The sequence below is a fragment of the Delphinapterus leucas genome, chromosome 4 (genome assembly GCF_059928025.1).
Source record: "Delphinapterus leucas isolate spDelLeu-1000000601 "Yukka" chromosome 4, BTC_Dleu_Yukka2, whole genome shotgun sequence".
NCBI classification, from domain to species: Eukaryota; Metazoa; Chordata; class Mammalia; order Artiodactyla; family Monodontidae; genus Delphinapterus; species Delphinapterus leucas.
In genome coordinates, this window is record NC_143132.1 from 46,143,529 (window position 1) to 46,158,948 (window position 15,420).

The 15,420-nt window shown below is 37.0% G+C and overlaps 2 pseudogenes; both read left to right on the forward strand.

Annotated features, from left to right (window-relative positions):
* Positions 1 to 268: 268 nt before the first annotated feature.
* Positions 269 to 10,571, forward strand: LOC111175815 (olfactory receptor 5H1-like; annotated as a pseudogene).
* A 3,623-nt stretch (positions 10,572 to 14,194) lies between these two features.
* LOC111175820 (olfactory receptor 5H8-like) lies at positions 14,195 to 15,162 on the forward strand (annotated as a pseudogene).
* Positions 15,163 to 15,420: the final 258 nt, after the last annotated feature.

The following is a 15,420-nucleotide window of genomic DNA, read 5'->3' on the forward strand; positions in this document are numbered from 1 at the left end:
GATTCCTAGAACTGAATCTTGACCCACTGAATTAATTTCTACAGTAATGTCTCACAATGTATATTCTGCATAAAAAGCTCCACAATCAATTCTGATGTGTAATCTGGTTAGAAAACCATTGGACAATAAATAGCAATATCTCCTGAATAGTATCCCTGACTCCGGCTTTCCCTCCATGACACCTATTTTCTGTGCTGACAAAAAATTAATTTAAAATACTTTCTGAGGCCTCTCCCTGTCTTGAAAATTTTCAGTATATACATATTACCTGAGGCAAAGAGTTCATGATCCTTCACGTGGCATTCAATTCATTTTATAATCCAGATCCCTTAAACATCTATTCCCTTGACTAATAATCCAAGTCCCAGACTCAGAATTTCCCTACCACACTCTATCAGGTCCCCACAAATTTAGCAAATGGTTAGAATGTCTCTTTTATATAAATCTATTAATTTCTGCACATTATTTGAACTGAAATTATCATATTGAGTGGCATTTCTTCAAATCCCCCAGTTTATATAGTGATATTTTATGAAATTAAAAGGGCATTCTGATAGGAGTATGATTTCGACTCCACTTTACAAGTTTTCAATTCATAAATCCATAGTGAATGTTATTTTTATATTTATTGCATTTTATTTCAGGGGACATCCAGTGAAGATATGGAAAAGGAAAATGCAACATTGCTGACAGAGTTTGTTCTCTCAGGATTTTCGTATCAACAGGAGTGGCAAATCCCCTGGTTCCTGGTATTCCTGGTGATATACCTCATCACCATTGTGGGGAACCTTGGTCTTACTGCTCTCATCTGGAATGACTCTCAACTTCAAACCGCATGTACTTATTCCTTGGGAGTTTGGCTTTTGTGGATACTTCAGTATCATCCATAGTGACCCCCAAGATGCTGGTCAACTTCTCCGCCAAGAGTAAGATGATATTTCTCTCTGAATGCATGGTACAATTTTTTCCCTTTACAGTCAGTGCAACCAGGGAATGTTTTCTCTTGGCAAGTATGGCATATGATCGCTATGTGGCCATATGCAACCCTTTATTTATCCAGTGATTATGACCAATAGACTATGTATGCGACTGTTCATCTCATCATTTGTAGGTGGTGTCCTACATGCTTTTATTCATATAGGATTTTTATTCAGATTAATCTTCTGTAATTACAACATGATATATAACTTTTACTGTGAGAGTCCGCCTGCCGATGCAGGGGACACGGGTTCGTGCCCCGGTCCGGGAAGATCCCACATGCGCGGCTGGGCCCGTGAGCCATGGCCACTGAGCCTGCGCATCCGGAGCCCGTGCTCCGCAACGGGAGAGGCCACAACAGTGAGAGGCCCGCGTACAGCAAAAAAAGAAAGAAGTTTGTAAGATAAAGAGATCAGTAGTATGTAAAAGTTATTCAAATGTGTTGTTGACAACAAGGGGCTTTAAATGCATATTATCAAAGCTCAAATAATGTTAAGATGATATGATTCCATAGTTCCCAGTGGGTAGCTGAGAAATACTTGAAAATGAGCAAGAATTTGGCTGTTTCATGCTCTAAAAGTCCTTGAAAGGTTGCTCTCCTCACATGCCATACTATTTAAGTATAATAAGCAATCCATTTTCAGAGCCATTTTGCCTTTCCTCTCCTGACACTTAAATTCCATACACATTCCATACCACTCAGGTCCTAACCCTCAAAACTACCGACCTCTGTTATTTACCCCTTCCATCCTGCTGATATCTTTTTCCTTTCCAAACATACCTGCAGGATTAACCTTTATAAACAGGACTCTGATTACATGATATCTTTCTTCAATAACTTTTAATAGATTGTCATTGCTACCAGATTTTTCACATATATGGGAAATGTATCTAGCGCTGTATACGTACATATGCATTATGATTATTTCTTCATTTATGTTAAGATTATATGGTATATAAATACAAGTAAATATACACGCATATATATCTATATATACAGACTTCTTCCTTCCTTCCTGCCTCCCTCCCTCCCTCCTTCCTCCTTCCTTCCTTCTTTCTTTTTCTTTCTTTTCTTTCTTTCTTTCCTTCTTTCTTTCTTCTTTTTCTCTTTCTTTCTTTCTTTCTTTTTTTTTCTTTCTTCCTTTCTTCTCTCTTTCTTTCTTCATATTTCACCCTGCATATGTTCATCCCGGCATTCAAATAAAACCTTGCTTTAACTCTGAAGGCTCTTCCTCCACAATTCTCCTGTGGACTCTACATTATACCCAAACTGAGTTACTGAAAGCTTTCTGGACAAACCTCTCTCTCTCAGGTTCATGCTTTTGCTCACACAGGTCTCTCCACAGAGAATCCTCCCCACCCAACTTCTCTATTTTCATTTAAAATTGAAAAGGTATCATTTCCTCAACGTCTCTTTCAAATTTTACAACTTCTGCGATGTTTTTCCAGTGTACCTCAAAGATAATAGGAATGCTCACTCATCTCAAATGTTTAGCAGTTTATTTATTCTTCTTGGTCACACTTGGCCTCGTATAATAATATTTTTGGCCTACAAACTCTTTTAAATTACAATTTAGAAATCCTTCTGTCTTTTGTAGTAGATAGCACAGTGGCTTACACACATGAGCTCCTAAATAAGTATTCACAAAATATTTATAAACTTAAAATGATCTGACAGCTCACATACATAGAATACAGTAAGAGTGCATCGCTCTTTTTCAACCCGGTAATGAGCCCAGGGAAATTACTGGACCTGGCATGGCTGCTGCATGCCAGCTCACCTTCTTAAATTTCTTTCATGACAATTGAAAATATTATCAGTAGGATTGGTTCCTGGGATAGAGTATGATAAAATATCAGGGAGAAGCCCTTAATCAGAGGTTTGGTTTAAAGATGCAAGACATATAATTATTTAAAACAAAAATCATTACTCTATATTCCTGGAAGTGCGAGTCACAAGATTAGACCAGGTCATCTGCCTTCTTTTTACTCCTCTGAGACATCCCCCTATGTCCCAAAAAGGGAATGCATTCATCACATTCCAGTTGCTTTTACTGTTTCTCCCTAAAGAGTCTTTTTTTTTTTTTTTAAGGAAACTCCATACTGTTCTACATAGTGGCTGTATCAATTTACATTCCCACCAACATTGCAGGAGGGTTCCTTTTTTTCCACACCCTCTCCAGCATTTATTATTTGTAGACATTTTGATGACGGCCATTCTGACTGGTGTGAGGTGATACCTCATTGTAGTTTTGACTTGCATTTCTCTAATAACTGGCGATGCTGAGCATATTTTCATGTGCCTTTTGGCCATCTGTATATCTTCTTTGGAGAAATGTCTATTTAGGTCTGCTGCCCATTTTTTGATTGTGTTGTTTGTTTGTTTGATATTTTGCTATATGAGCTGTTTGTATATTTTGGAGATTAAACCCTTGTCAGTCCCATTGTTTGCAAACATTTTCTCCCATACTGTAGGTTGTCTTTTTGGTTTGTTTATAGTTTCCTTTGCTGTGCAAAAGCTTTTAAGTTTAATTAGGTCCCATATGTTTATTTGTTATTTCAATTCCTCTAGGAGGTGGATCCAAAAAAATATTGCTGTGATTTATGTCAAATAGTGTTCTGCCTATGTTTTCCTTTAGGAGTTTTATAGTAACTGGTTTTACATTTAGGTCTTTAATCTATTTTGAGTCTATTTTTGTGTATGGTGTTAGAGAATATTCTAATTTAATTGTTTTACATGTAGCTGACCAGTTTTCTCTGCACCACTTATTGAAGAGACTGTCTTTTCTCCATTGTATATTATTGCCTCCTTTGTCATAGATTAATTGACCATAGGTGTGTGGATTTATTTCTGGGCTTTTTATCCTGTTCCATTAAAATAGAGCTACCATACGATCCTGCAATCCCACTCCTGGGCATATATCTGAAGAAAAACATGACTTAAAATGATACATGCACCCCAATGTTCATTGCAGCAATAGCCAAGACATGGAAGCAACTTAAATGTCCATCAATGGATGAATGGATAAAGAAGATGTGGTATAATATATGCGGTGGAATATTACTCAGCCATACAAAAGAATGAAATAATGCCATTTGCAGAACATGCATGAACCTAGAGATTACCATACTAAGTGAAGTAAGCCAGACAGAGAAACACAAATATCATATGATATCGCTTATATGTGGAATCTTTTAAAAAATGATACAAATGAACTTATATACAAAACAGAAATAGGCCCAAAGACATAGAGAATAAACTTATGGTTACCAAAGGGGAAGGTGGTGGAGGGATAAGTTAGGAGTTTGGGATCAACATATACACACTACTATGTATAACATAGATAACCAACAGGGGCCTACTGTATACCACAGAGAACTTTACTCAATATTTTGTAATAACATATAGGGGAAAAGAATCTGAAAAAGAATAGATACATATATATGTATAACTGAATCACTTTGCTGAACATCTGAAACTAACATGACGTTGTAAATCACCTATGCTTCAATTTAAAAAAATTAAAAATAATAAAAAAGAATCATTGTTATTGCATATGTACATAGTTCAATGATTTTTATTACTGTATAAGGTTTCCATTGTTTAGATGGATTCCTTCAATTATTTAGATTTTTGCTTCTTCATACATTGTAATGACCCAAAGACTAACTGAAAGTATAGGCAGCGGTATGTATTTCTTCTGCCATCATTAGCACTGTTTCCTAAAGACTTTGTCTTTGAATGAGAAGTCTGGTGTCAAGCTATGAGTATATGAGTGGGTGTATAACCCATCACATCTTAATTTAGGTTGCTGAGTACAGAACAGACAGTTGGAGGCCTCTCAGAAGTGCAGACTTCCTTGAAGGCTTCTCTTGTAGACATCCAGTCTACAGATTCCTCTGCTCTGTATTGATCTTCAGTACAATCTCAACTACTTTATGCCTTCCAGAAATTACCAAAATCCCTACTCAAATGATGTGATCTCATTCACTTCTGTTATAGATTTATTCATTTGTACATTTTTCTGTCATTTCAGTGGTATGTAGGTAAAGAGGTAAAAGATACACCTGTGAAAAATCCACATTTTGGGACAAGATATTCTGCTGATTCCTTTAAAAAGAAACTATGAAATGAAATCTGTATTGTTTAATGGTTATTTAGATTTAGAGGATGATATAATTTTGCTAAGTTCATCCAGTTGTCTGGACACTGCTGATGCTAGATTAGATCATTTGTTGGAAATACAAATAATATACTTGAGATATTCTTTATTATGAAGTTGTATTCATTTTCTTAACCTGGAGATTGAAAAGAATACATAATAAATTATCTCTCTTTATGTATATGTGCATATGTTTTTTTCTCTTTGCCTTCCAATACCTTCTACTAAGTAAGACTTCTACTGTTCAGGAGATTGTTGATAATTTTATCCTAGACTGTGTTCAAAGAAATAGCATAACTAGGATTGGGCAAAAACAAACAAATATAAATCAAAATTAGAACTGTATAACTAAAGTCTGTTTTGTTGACTAATTATGGCATGTAGTCTTAGTACATGTAGTATTAGGAAAGTGTCAAAACCTCTCTGGTATAGGCTTTCATTTTAGCTCTTTTTGTTGGTCTTTTAAAACAAAGGTTTGAAAAATTTAGTGGGCATCAGAATCACCTGGAGGGCTTATGAAAACACAGACTGATGGGCATTATCATTAGAGTTTCTAATTCAGTCATGCTAATCCTGTTGTTTTGGGACTATACATAGCAAACTACTGTTGTGAACTGAATGTTGATTTCCCCCCAAATTCATACATTGAAGCACTAATCCCCTAACGTGGTGGTATTTGGAATGAGGACTTTAGGAGGTAATTAGGGTAGGAATAGATCATAAGGGTCAGGTTTTCATGATGGTATTAGTGCCCTTAAAAGAAGAGAAAGAGGCAAGAGAACTAACTCCTCCCCACCACCCCCAGGAATACTCAACCTGCAAAGGCCAAGTGAGAAGGCTGCTGCCTACTAGGCCAGGAAGCAATCTCTCACCATGTACAATAAGTATCTGCTGGCCCCTTGCTCTTGGACGTCCCATCTTCCAGAATGTAAGAAGTAAATGTCGGTGGTATAAGCAACACAATCTATGATATTCTGTTACAGTAGCCTGAGCTAAGATAATCACTGTTTTAAAGTAATCAGTGAAGGAAAATTGTTATAGTATTAGGACATTTGGATATCAGATGAAACAGAGTTTCCATATACTCTATTCCCTACTTAAACAGCACTCTGAAAATATTTTGACAGTTTGCACCCTCTATTTATACTTTCCTTTCAGTTTTGGACAGAAAGATGCAAATAGGGCATCTATTTCAAAGGATGAAGTATTGTGGATTTTTAAATAATTTTTTCTCGGGAACCATGATTGATAGTGATGATAGCCAATAAAAACCACATTGGCTAATTTCAATATGGTTAATGGGAGGGTTCTCTGTCCCTTTTTAAAAATTAATTACCAAGGCAGATCAGCATTTAGATCACCTCTTTCAAGTACAACTTCATATACACAATATTCCTTATGCTGTAGTACGTGACGTTTACCTCTTCTGAAAAGGTACCTTCATAGTGAGACTTATTTAGAGCAATAGCTAACAGTTACATCATAATATTGCCCTCACTTTGCAAGATAAAACAAGATGTTCACTAAACATACAGTGGGTTTTGGTTATAGTCATGGTTGTCTAGAGTAACAGAACCAGGAGAATCTATCTCTCTATCTCACTACCTCCCTATATATCTATCTATCATCTATTTATCTATCATCTATATTTCTACCAAGACATTTATTATAAGATATTGGCTGACATGATATGGAGTCTGAGAGGTTCCATGATTTTCCCTCTGCAAGCTGGAGAGTGAGGACTGCAGTGTCCTACTTCAAAGGTCTCGGGCAGTAGGGCCAATTGTATAGATTCCTTTTTGAGTATGAAGTCCTGAGAATCAGATCATCAAGGGCAGGAGAATATCAATGCTAACCAGTCAAACAGAAAGTGAGTTCCACCTTCCTCTGCCTCTTTGTTCCATCCAAGCCCACACCAGACTGGCTAATGCCCAGCTACACTGCGGAGAGTCATCAGCTTTACTGAGTCCACCAATTCCACACTAATTTGGAACTTCCTCACAGAAACAGCCCCAAATAATGTTTAATTAGATATATAGACAGTCCACGGACCAGTTGACACATACAATTAACCATTACAGGTTCACCTTTTGTCAACTTAGCACCCATACACATATCTTAAAACTATTCTATTTCTAAATAATGATAATAGCAAGGTCACCTAACATGATACAACTATGCTATGTACAACCAAAAATGTATTACTTCTTCCCCGGAGTGGAGGTAAAATCTTTGAGTGATGTTTACTATTGATTCTCCTTGATATCTGGTAATACAAATACTAAGATGTCAAATTAACAACACTCATTATACTATAAAGTCAGTACATCTTATGTCTCATGATAAGGGAATAAGAGTGGAAAGAAAACAAAGCTGTTTGCTGTACACACCCACAAATGTTTTCATATCAAACTAAGAAGGAAATCTCTTGGCAAATTACACCTCATATCTGTAACTGGACATGTGATTGTTGCTGGTATTTTAACTAACTTCTTTCAGTACCCATTCTGCATTCTCTTCGCCTCCAGCAAACACCTCACTCAGGTGGTCATTGTTCTTCACCTTGTGGAATAAGCCAAAGGTTCACTCCTGAAGAGTCTGGGCCATTAGAACTACTATGTGGTTTGGCCTGTTAAAGTTTTCCATTGATCTTAACCATGGGAATGATAATGCTAAGAAATAGCCTAAGGTACCTTCTGTATTCCAGACATACTCTTCCTTACCCTCTTTGTGGAATAGTCCAGTTTCCTCTTGGTAGTTGCCATCAATCACCTCAGCCAGCACAGTAACTCACTTCTTTGTCTCATGAGTCAAAGGAACGTAAAGTCAAAGGGACCAAGGGGCAGTCTACTTTCAGCTCAACGGAAGCATTGTTGTGTGTCCTGGTGGAAGCAAGACTGCCCACTGTAAGGTTTTCCCTTCCTAAATGTCACAGAGAGGAGTTGTCATGCAACAGCTGTCCACTTTATGATGGTGCCTGCGTACCATGCAGAACCATCTGTAAATCAGGCCCCAGTCTTCTCTTCTCTGTCAACTCATCATAGAGAATTCCCTATAGGACCACAGGTCCAGGCTGGGAGACAGAAGCCATTGCAGCAGGAGTAGAGGCCAATAGCATTTGAACCACTTCTTCATGTAACTTACTTGTGCCTTCAGGACCTGTTCCTGCCTTGATCAAGTGTCTACTACTTCTATTCGATGAAGGAATGCTGCTGTGCACACTGAACTTTATGGTTAGTGGGTCAAATAACATTCAGTGTGTCAAGGGCAGCTCTGGTATCATGGCAAATTGGTGGCCCACTGTTAAACGTTCATTTTTTACCAAGGCTCACTAGCAGTCCAACAGCTGTTTCTCTAAAGTACAGTAATTATCCACAGAGGATGGCAGTGCTTTGCTCAAAATTCTAAAGGCCTGCACTGTGATCAACCTCTAGAGGCTTATTAAAGGCTCCAAGCATCTGCCACTGCCATTTCAGGCTCCACTGGATCTGCTGGATATGGCTCAAGGAGCAGAACAGCTTGCACAGAAGCCAAGACATGTTGCAAAGCCTTCTTTTGCTCTGAGACCCACTCAAAACTAGCAGCTGGTAAATGGGTTGGAGTAACACACCCAAATAATGCTAATACTGCTCCAAAATCCACAGGGGCACATTATGTGTTGTGCCTCTCTTTTGGTTTCAGGAAGGGTCAGGTTTAACAACTTATCCTTCACCTTAGAAGGGTTTTCTTGATATGCCCTATATCACTGGACACCTAGAAATTTCACTGAAGTAGAAGGCCCCTGAAATTTTGTCAGATGTTTTCCACCTCTGTCCTACAAATGGCTAACTAATAAATATTATTTCTTGCTCACTAAGACCAATCAGCACAATGTCATCCATGTAACAGACTAGTGTGATATAATATTTACAAATCATATGTGTGATAAAAGGCTTGTTTCCAGGATATATGAAGCACTCTCAAAATTCATAATAAAAAACAACTAAACCAATTAAAAATGGGTAAAATATTTGAACACTTTACCAAAAGAGATATACAGATGTTAAAGAAGGATGCAAAAAGATGCTTTATAAAATTAGTTACTAGGGAAATGCAAATGAAAGTGCTATGAGATATTACCTAGTAAAATGACCAAAATTGAAAAGACTACCCAGAGTGGAAGCAGTAATACAGGCCTTTGCGCTCAGAGAGAGGCAACCAAATAAGTTAGGAGATAATTATACAAAATTGAAGAGGGCGGTAAATTTTAGTCAAGTGTTGGTTATGCTGAAGCTACCTCTGCACATCATACTCCCCACTCCACTCTTCTGTGCACTTTTCACAGGACTCGACTCTTCTATGTTATTTTCTCCTCTACTTTGGCTTTCATCAGCAAAATTGTAAGGAAGCAGATTAACTGATCAATCAATCTACTAAAATGATGCTGTTTGCTTTCCCCCATCTAGCCATCCAAGTCCCAAGTGGAGGCTAAGCATTTTCTTTTGTTACTCAGATATCGTACCCAAATACCACAAATAAGTAAGTTAAGTTTTATTTTTCTGAATGAATGTACACTGACAACGTTCTCTGTTAATGCAAAAAAGGCAAATCTGATCATCATGGTACCACCATTTCTAAACCCCTCAATAGCTTTCCTTTAAATTAAGGTATAGAACAAAGTCCCTGATCTGGCCTCCAAGGCCCTGTGTTACCCCCATATGCTGGCCTCCCTGACCCATCTGGCTCCTCCCTGCATCCCTCTTTGCAAGCCAGCTACATTTACCATGCTGCGCTTCTCCAATTATCTAGGCTCTCTGATAATCTAGGCTCTCCATGATAAAGACCCTGTGGATGGCACCTGTTCACAGGCATCACCTCTTGGAAATGAAGGCGCTCAGGCCCCACCACTGATCTACTGAAACAGAATTTGCTTTTTAACAAGATCTCCAGGAGACTCACAGACATTAAAGTTTGAGAAGCACTGCTATTAGATTGTCTCCCACTGTGGTCCTTTGTTTTGTTTTTCCTTTACTCCTTCCCCAGACGTTTGCTTGGTAAGATTTCTCACCAGATTTCATCTTAAAGTTGGGAGTTAGCTATGGGTCTGGAACGTGAGCTACAGTTTGCATGAGGAGGACAAATTTACTTGGGTTGGGTCTTGACAGGAATCTAGAAATTAGGCCTCATTAAAATCATGTGTGATTAGCTCAGATAAGACCATACTGATCAAAGCACTCAGAGCATCAACATTTATTGATAAACTGGAGTTTGCAAAAACATGTCAGAAGTGTCCTCTGTGGTTGAAAATAGTGCCATAAAGTGTAATTTCTATTGTTAAAATCAGAACTGTCTGCAATGGCTGACATTTATGATTTCAGAGACTGTGGTGCCCCGTGCAGCAACCTGGATTTCTCATACATGTCCAAATCCACAATGCCCAGAACAGCTTAGCTTTGTCCAAAAGGTAATCAATGGGTGCTATCAGGGGAATTTAAGTTCTTCACTCCTTCCTCTTCTGGCAAAAGCACACAGTTATACAATTGGTTAACTCTTGTGTTCAACACAAATTTATATAAACTTATGTAAACAACATTTTCCTGAGCTTGGATAATGAAGCCTCCAAAGTGAATCAGTGTGCAAAGAATTGTCACCTGTGTTATTGTCATTGCAGTGCTCTTATATTAGTTTCTACTTCAGAAAGTCAAACACTGAAAGGAGCTCAACAATTTCTAACAGATATAGGTAAGAGAGAATGCTTTTTGTAATATTCATTATTTTTTTCATAGAAAGTTAAAATACTGTTAAATTTGTAATAATTTTGATTTGATTTACAAGATACCAAAATAGCCAGTTGAAAATGGAAAACAAATAGTGAATAATCTGCATGCTTTATTATTGTGAGTAAAATCTGGATGAGCAAAATAGCTCTAAGAACACATTGTGCTCTTTAAATATTTAATCATCTGGTTAGCATACTTACAATGACTCTATAGGATAAGTTTTGGTGAATTAGAACATTAAACAAATGAACAGTAGTTTAAGGATTTAGGTCAATGTTTTCTACATAAGAAATATTTCTGATAATTGCCTTCAAAATATTTATTTGATTTAAATTTTAAGTTAAATCACTTAAATCATAACCTCTCTATTCTTTCACATACTTCTGACAATAATTTCATTATACATACATGTATATACACATATATATATACAGAAAAATGAAGAAAATGTTTCTCCAGTGCTTTTCTCAGATTTATGACTTAATAACTAACCACACATCAAATTGAGAAGTTTTGAAATGCTTAGTGATTTGAGATTGCATGGAAAGATGTTCACTCGAAATAAATATACATTTAACAACTGCAGTTATTGGCACTGGTTATTTATATTGCCTGTATTAAGTTCCAGTCTTTGGATCAATTTTATTCCACTAATAAAACTTGTGGAGAAGCAAATGCTTTAATCGCAAACCAGGAGGATTTCTAAAGAAAGTCAGCTCTAATCATAGTAATAACAAAGATAAAGCATCTTTTATATATGAAAAGAACTTTGAGGCCATGCTAGTATATTTATGAGCAGAAAGTAAAATTAAAATGAAAGGTTTTAACACACCATTGTAAAGCAATTATACTCCAATAAAGATGTTTAAAAAAAATTCTTAATTAAAAAACCTAAAAAAAAATGCAAGTTTCTAATTAATACACAAATTCCATAGGAAAATAAACTTGGAGTTTTTAATAAAAGAAAAAGAAAAGTGACCCTGTGTTGACAACTTCTGTTAAAGCCAGAGTTGACAGATATTTATCCTCCAAACGCTGAGACTTTCCCCTTATTTCATCTTCAGCCTTCCTCTGATACTTCCTCTCTCTATTTGCTTGTCTTTCCTACACTTATTCATCTATGTTCGTTTGTCTCTTCCAGTTTTTTGTTGTTCCTTGTCACCCACACAAATTTTCCATTCCACTTCTCTACCCACTCTCATCTCAATGACCTCTTCTCTCTCTTTTGAAAACTTTCATGACATTGTTCTATAAGGAAAAATATCGCATCTGTCTATGGGCGGTGGTAAACAAATGCCAACTGTTGTCCACAACTTAGATACTTTATTTCATTCTCCTCACTGCTGTGCCATTTGCTTCCTTTTCATTTCTCATTATTCTCCAACCTCAACTCTATCCCAAAATGGAAATTGCTCTCACTAAAAACTCTCTTAATTCCTACACACAATGATCTCTATTCACTCCTTATCCTACCAGAGCAATTATTTCATTTTAGGCACTGTATTTTCCTTTGTCCTTCTTGAGTATTTTCCTCTCTTTAAGTTCCCAACACTCAGCTTTCCAGTTCCCTCCTGCTTCTCTGACACTCTGCTCTGTAGCCTTTTCTGGTCTTTCCTTTTCTCCTTTTGTGTGAGCCAGAGCTCTTGGCTGCAAGATGAAATGAGTTAATTGAATGAAAATTGGCTTGGACATAGAAATGTTAGGGAAGTTGGGGAAATCCACTAGAGAAATTGGCAGGACACAAAGAAAGAAGTCAGACAGTCAACAGCCAAAATCATGTCCCACCTCTAGCTCAATAAGACCTGTTGTCATTGCTGCTGAACTTGAATGCCACAATTCACACTCTCAATGCCATTGCTATGGGTACAGGATTTTCTGGGGTCATGATATTGTTTCCTTGGTTGACTTTACAACCAAAATTCTCTTTGTCCAAATTTGACCTCTTTCTCCCCTCTCCATATCCCAAATAGAGTGTAAATGAGTTTTTTTTGGCTAACCCTATATCAAGCCCCCTCATTCTAGGTACCAGGGGGATGGGAAAGTTAGTTTCCCGAAACTTTGGCTTCTAGAGAGGATGAGAGCTTTAGTCTGCCACCAAGACTCATTTGGTAGAAAAGAGGATCAGATGTGAACCATCTAATAAATGATGTACATCCATTTTTAATCTCTTTAATGTAACTTCTTCAAGTTTATTTTCATTCCTTCCTCTTTTTTTTTTTTACCTTACGCACACTGTCCAATGTATAAGCCATATATAAGTATGTTTTCAGCCACCTCAATGATACCCAAGTCATTATTTCTATTAAGCACCTGTAGAATCATACTGCTAAGTTTATCTCACCTGGATGTTCAGAGGATGCTCCTTGCAAAAACTAGCTACTGCACCTGAGTCTTCAATCTCAATTTTTAATGACTACCTATCCAGTCATTAAAGAGAGTGACTCTCTCTCCTTTACTAATTACTCCTTCACATTTAATCTGTCACCAAGTCTTAGTGACTCTACATTCTGATTTATTTTGATCTATCTCTTTGTCTCCCTTATCATTCTAATCATATCACACATGAACCAAGAACCTCACATACATTTTAATCAACTGGGGAGCATTCAAAAATGCATATTACTTGACCACATTCATGATCTACTAAATCAATTTCTACAGTAGTACCTCAGACTCAATGTTTTGCATGGAAAACTACCCCAAACAATTCGGATGTGTAATCTGGTTTGGGAGTTACTGGACAACAGTCATAACTTCCTGAAGAGTATTCATGAAACAAGATTCTTCTTCCTGCAGACTATTTCTACAACCAAATATTGAATTTCAAAACTAACTGATGATGGCACTCCACATCTTAAAAGTTTTCAGTGCTTGCCTATTACTTGAAGAATAAAATTGAAGATCATTCACATGGCATTCAATTCGTTTGATAATCCAGGCCTTTCTAAGATTTTTTTGATGTGCATCCATGTCAAACACACAGAATTTCCCTACCTCATTCAATAGCTTCCCCATAAATTTGCCCATGTTCAGAATTTCTTTCTTTTCTTCTAAGTCTGTTTATTCCTATACATATTTTGAACTGAAATAATCACATTTTTCCAATATAGCAATTTCCTGAAATACTTTTCATGTATTAAAGAGTAAATAAAATAAATGGCATTCAGTCTAGTGTATGGTTTTATTTATATTAGCTTAACCAAATCTTTTTTTTTTTTCCAAATCTTCTTTTTAAACTTCTGATAAATGCTACTTTACATTTACTGCATTGTATTTTAGAGGCCATCTAAGGATATGGAAACGGAAAATGCAACAGAGCTGACAGAGTTTGCTCTCACAGGACTTACATACCAACCAGAGTGGCAAATCCTCTTGTTCCTGCTGTTCTTAATGCTACACCTCATCACCATGTGGGAAACCGTGGTCTGATTGCTCTCATCTGTAATGACCCTCACCTTCACATTCCCATGTACTTATTCCTTGGGAGCTTGGCTTTTGTAGATACTTGGTTATCACCCACAGTGGCCCCCAAGATGCTGGTCAACTTCTTTGCCAACAGCAAAATGATCTCTCTCTTTGATTGCAAGATACAATTTTTTTCCCTTGCAATCTGTAACCATGGAATGTTTTTTGCTGACAATGGCGTATGATCGCTATGTGGCCATATGCAAACCATTACACTATCCAGTGATTATGACAACTAGGCTATGCATCTGGCTATTAGTTTTGTCATTTATAGGTAGCCTTTTCCATGCCATATTTCATAATGCTTTTTTATTCAGATTAACTTTTTGCAATTCCATCATAGTACATCACTTTTACTGTGACATTATACCATTATTTAAGACTTCCTGTACTGATCCTTCCATTAATTTTCTGATGATTTTTATTTTCTCTGATCAATATAGTTGTTCACTATTTTCATTGTTCTTGTGTCTTACACACTTATTCTCTTTACAATCTTAAACAAGAAGTCTGTAGAAGGCATAAGGAAGGCCTTCTCCACCTGTGGAGCCCAACTCCTATGTGTCTCTTTGTACTATGGGCCTCTTCTCTTCATGTATGTGTGCCCTGGATCCACACAAGCAGATGATCAAGATATGACGGACTCTTTATTTTACACTGTCATAATTCCTTTGTTAAATCCAATTATCTACAGCCTGAGAAATAAGAAAGTCATAGATTCACTGACAAAAATGTTAAAGAGAAATGCTAATAGGTGTTCTTCTTTCATTAAAACAACACATAATTGTACAGGTTAGATGTTGCTATGTGTTGACTAGTGTTCAAAGTTTTTTGCATTTATAATTGTCCTACAATTTTAATGACTTAAGATGTTAGTGCCTAACAGATTCCTTAAAGTATTTGCATATCTTATTCAAAAATATGTAAGGAGGGGGTGGAGGCAAGATGGCGGACTAGGAGGACGCGGAATTTGCGTCCACATTCCCTGTCCACTAGGGCACCTACCAGGCACTGGTGGGGTACCATGGACACCTAGGGTACGGGAGGAACCCCCA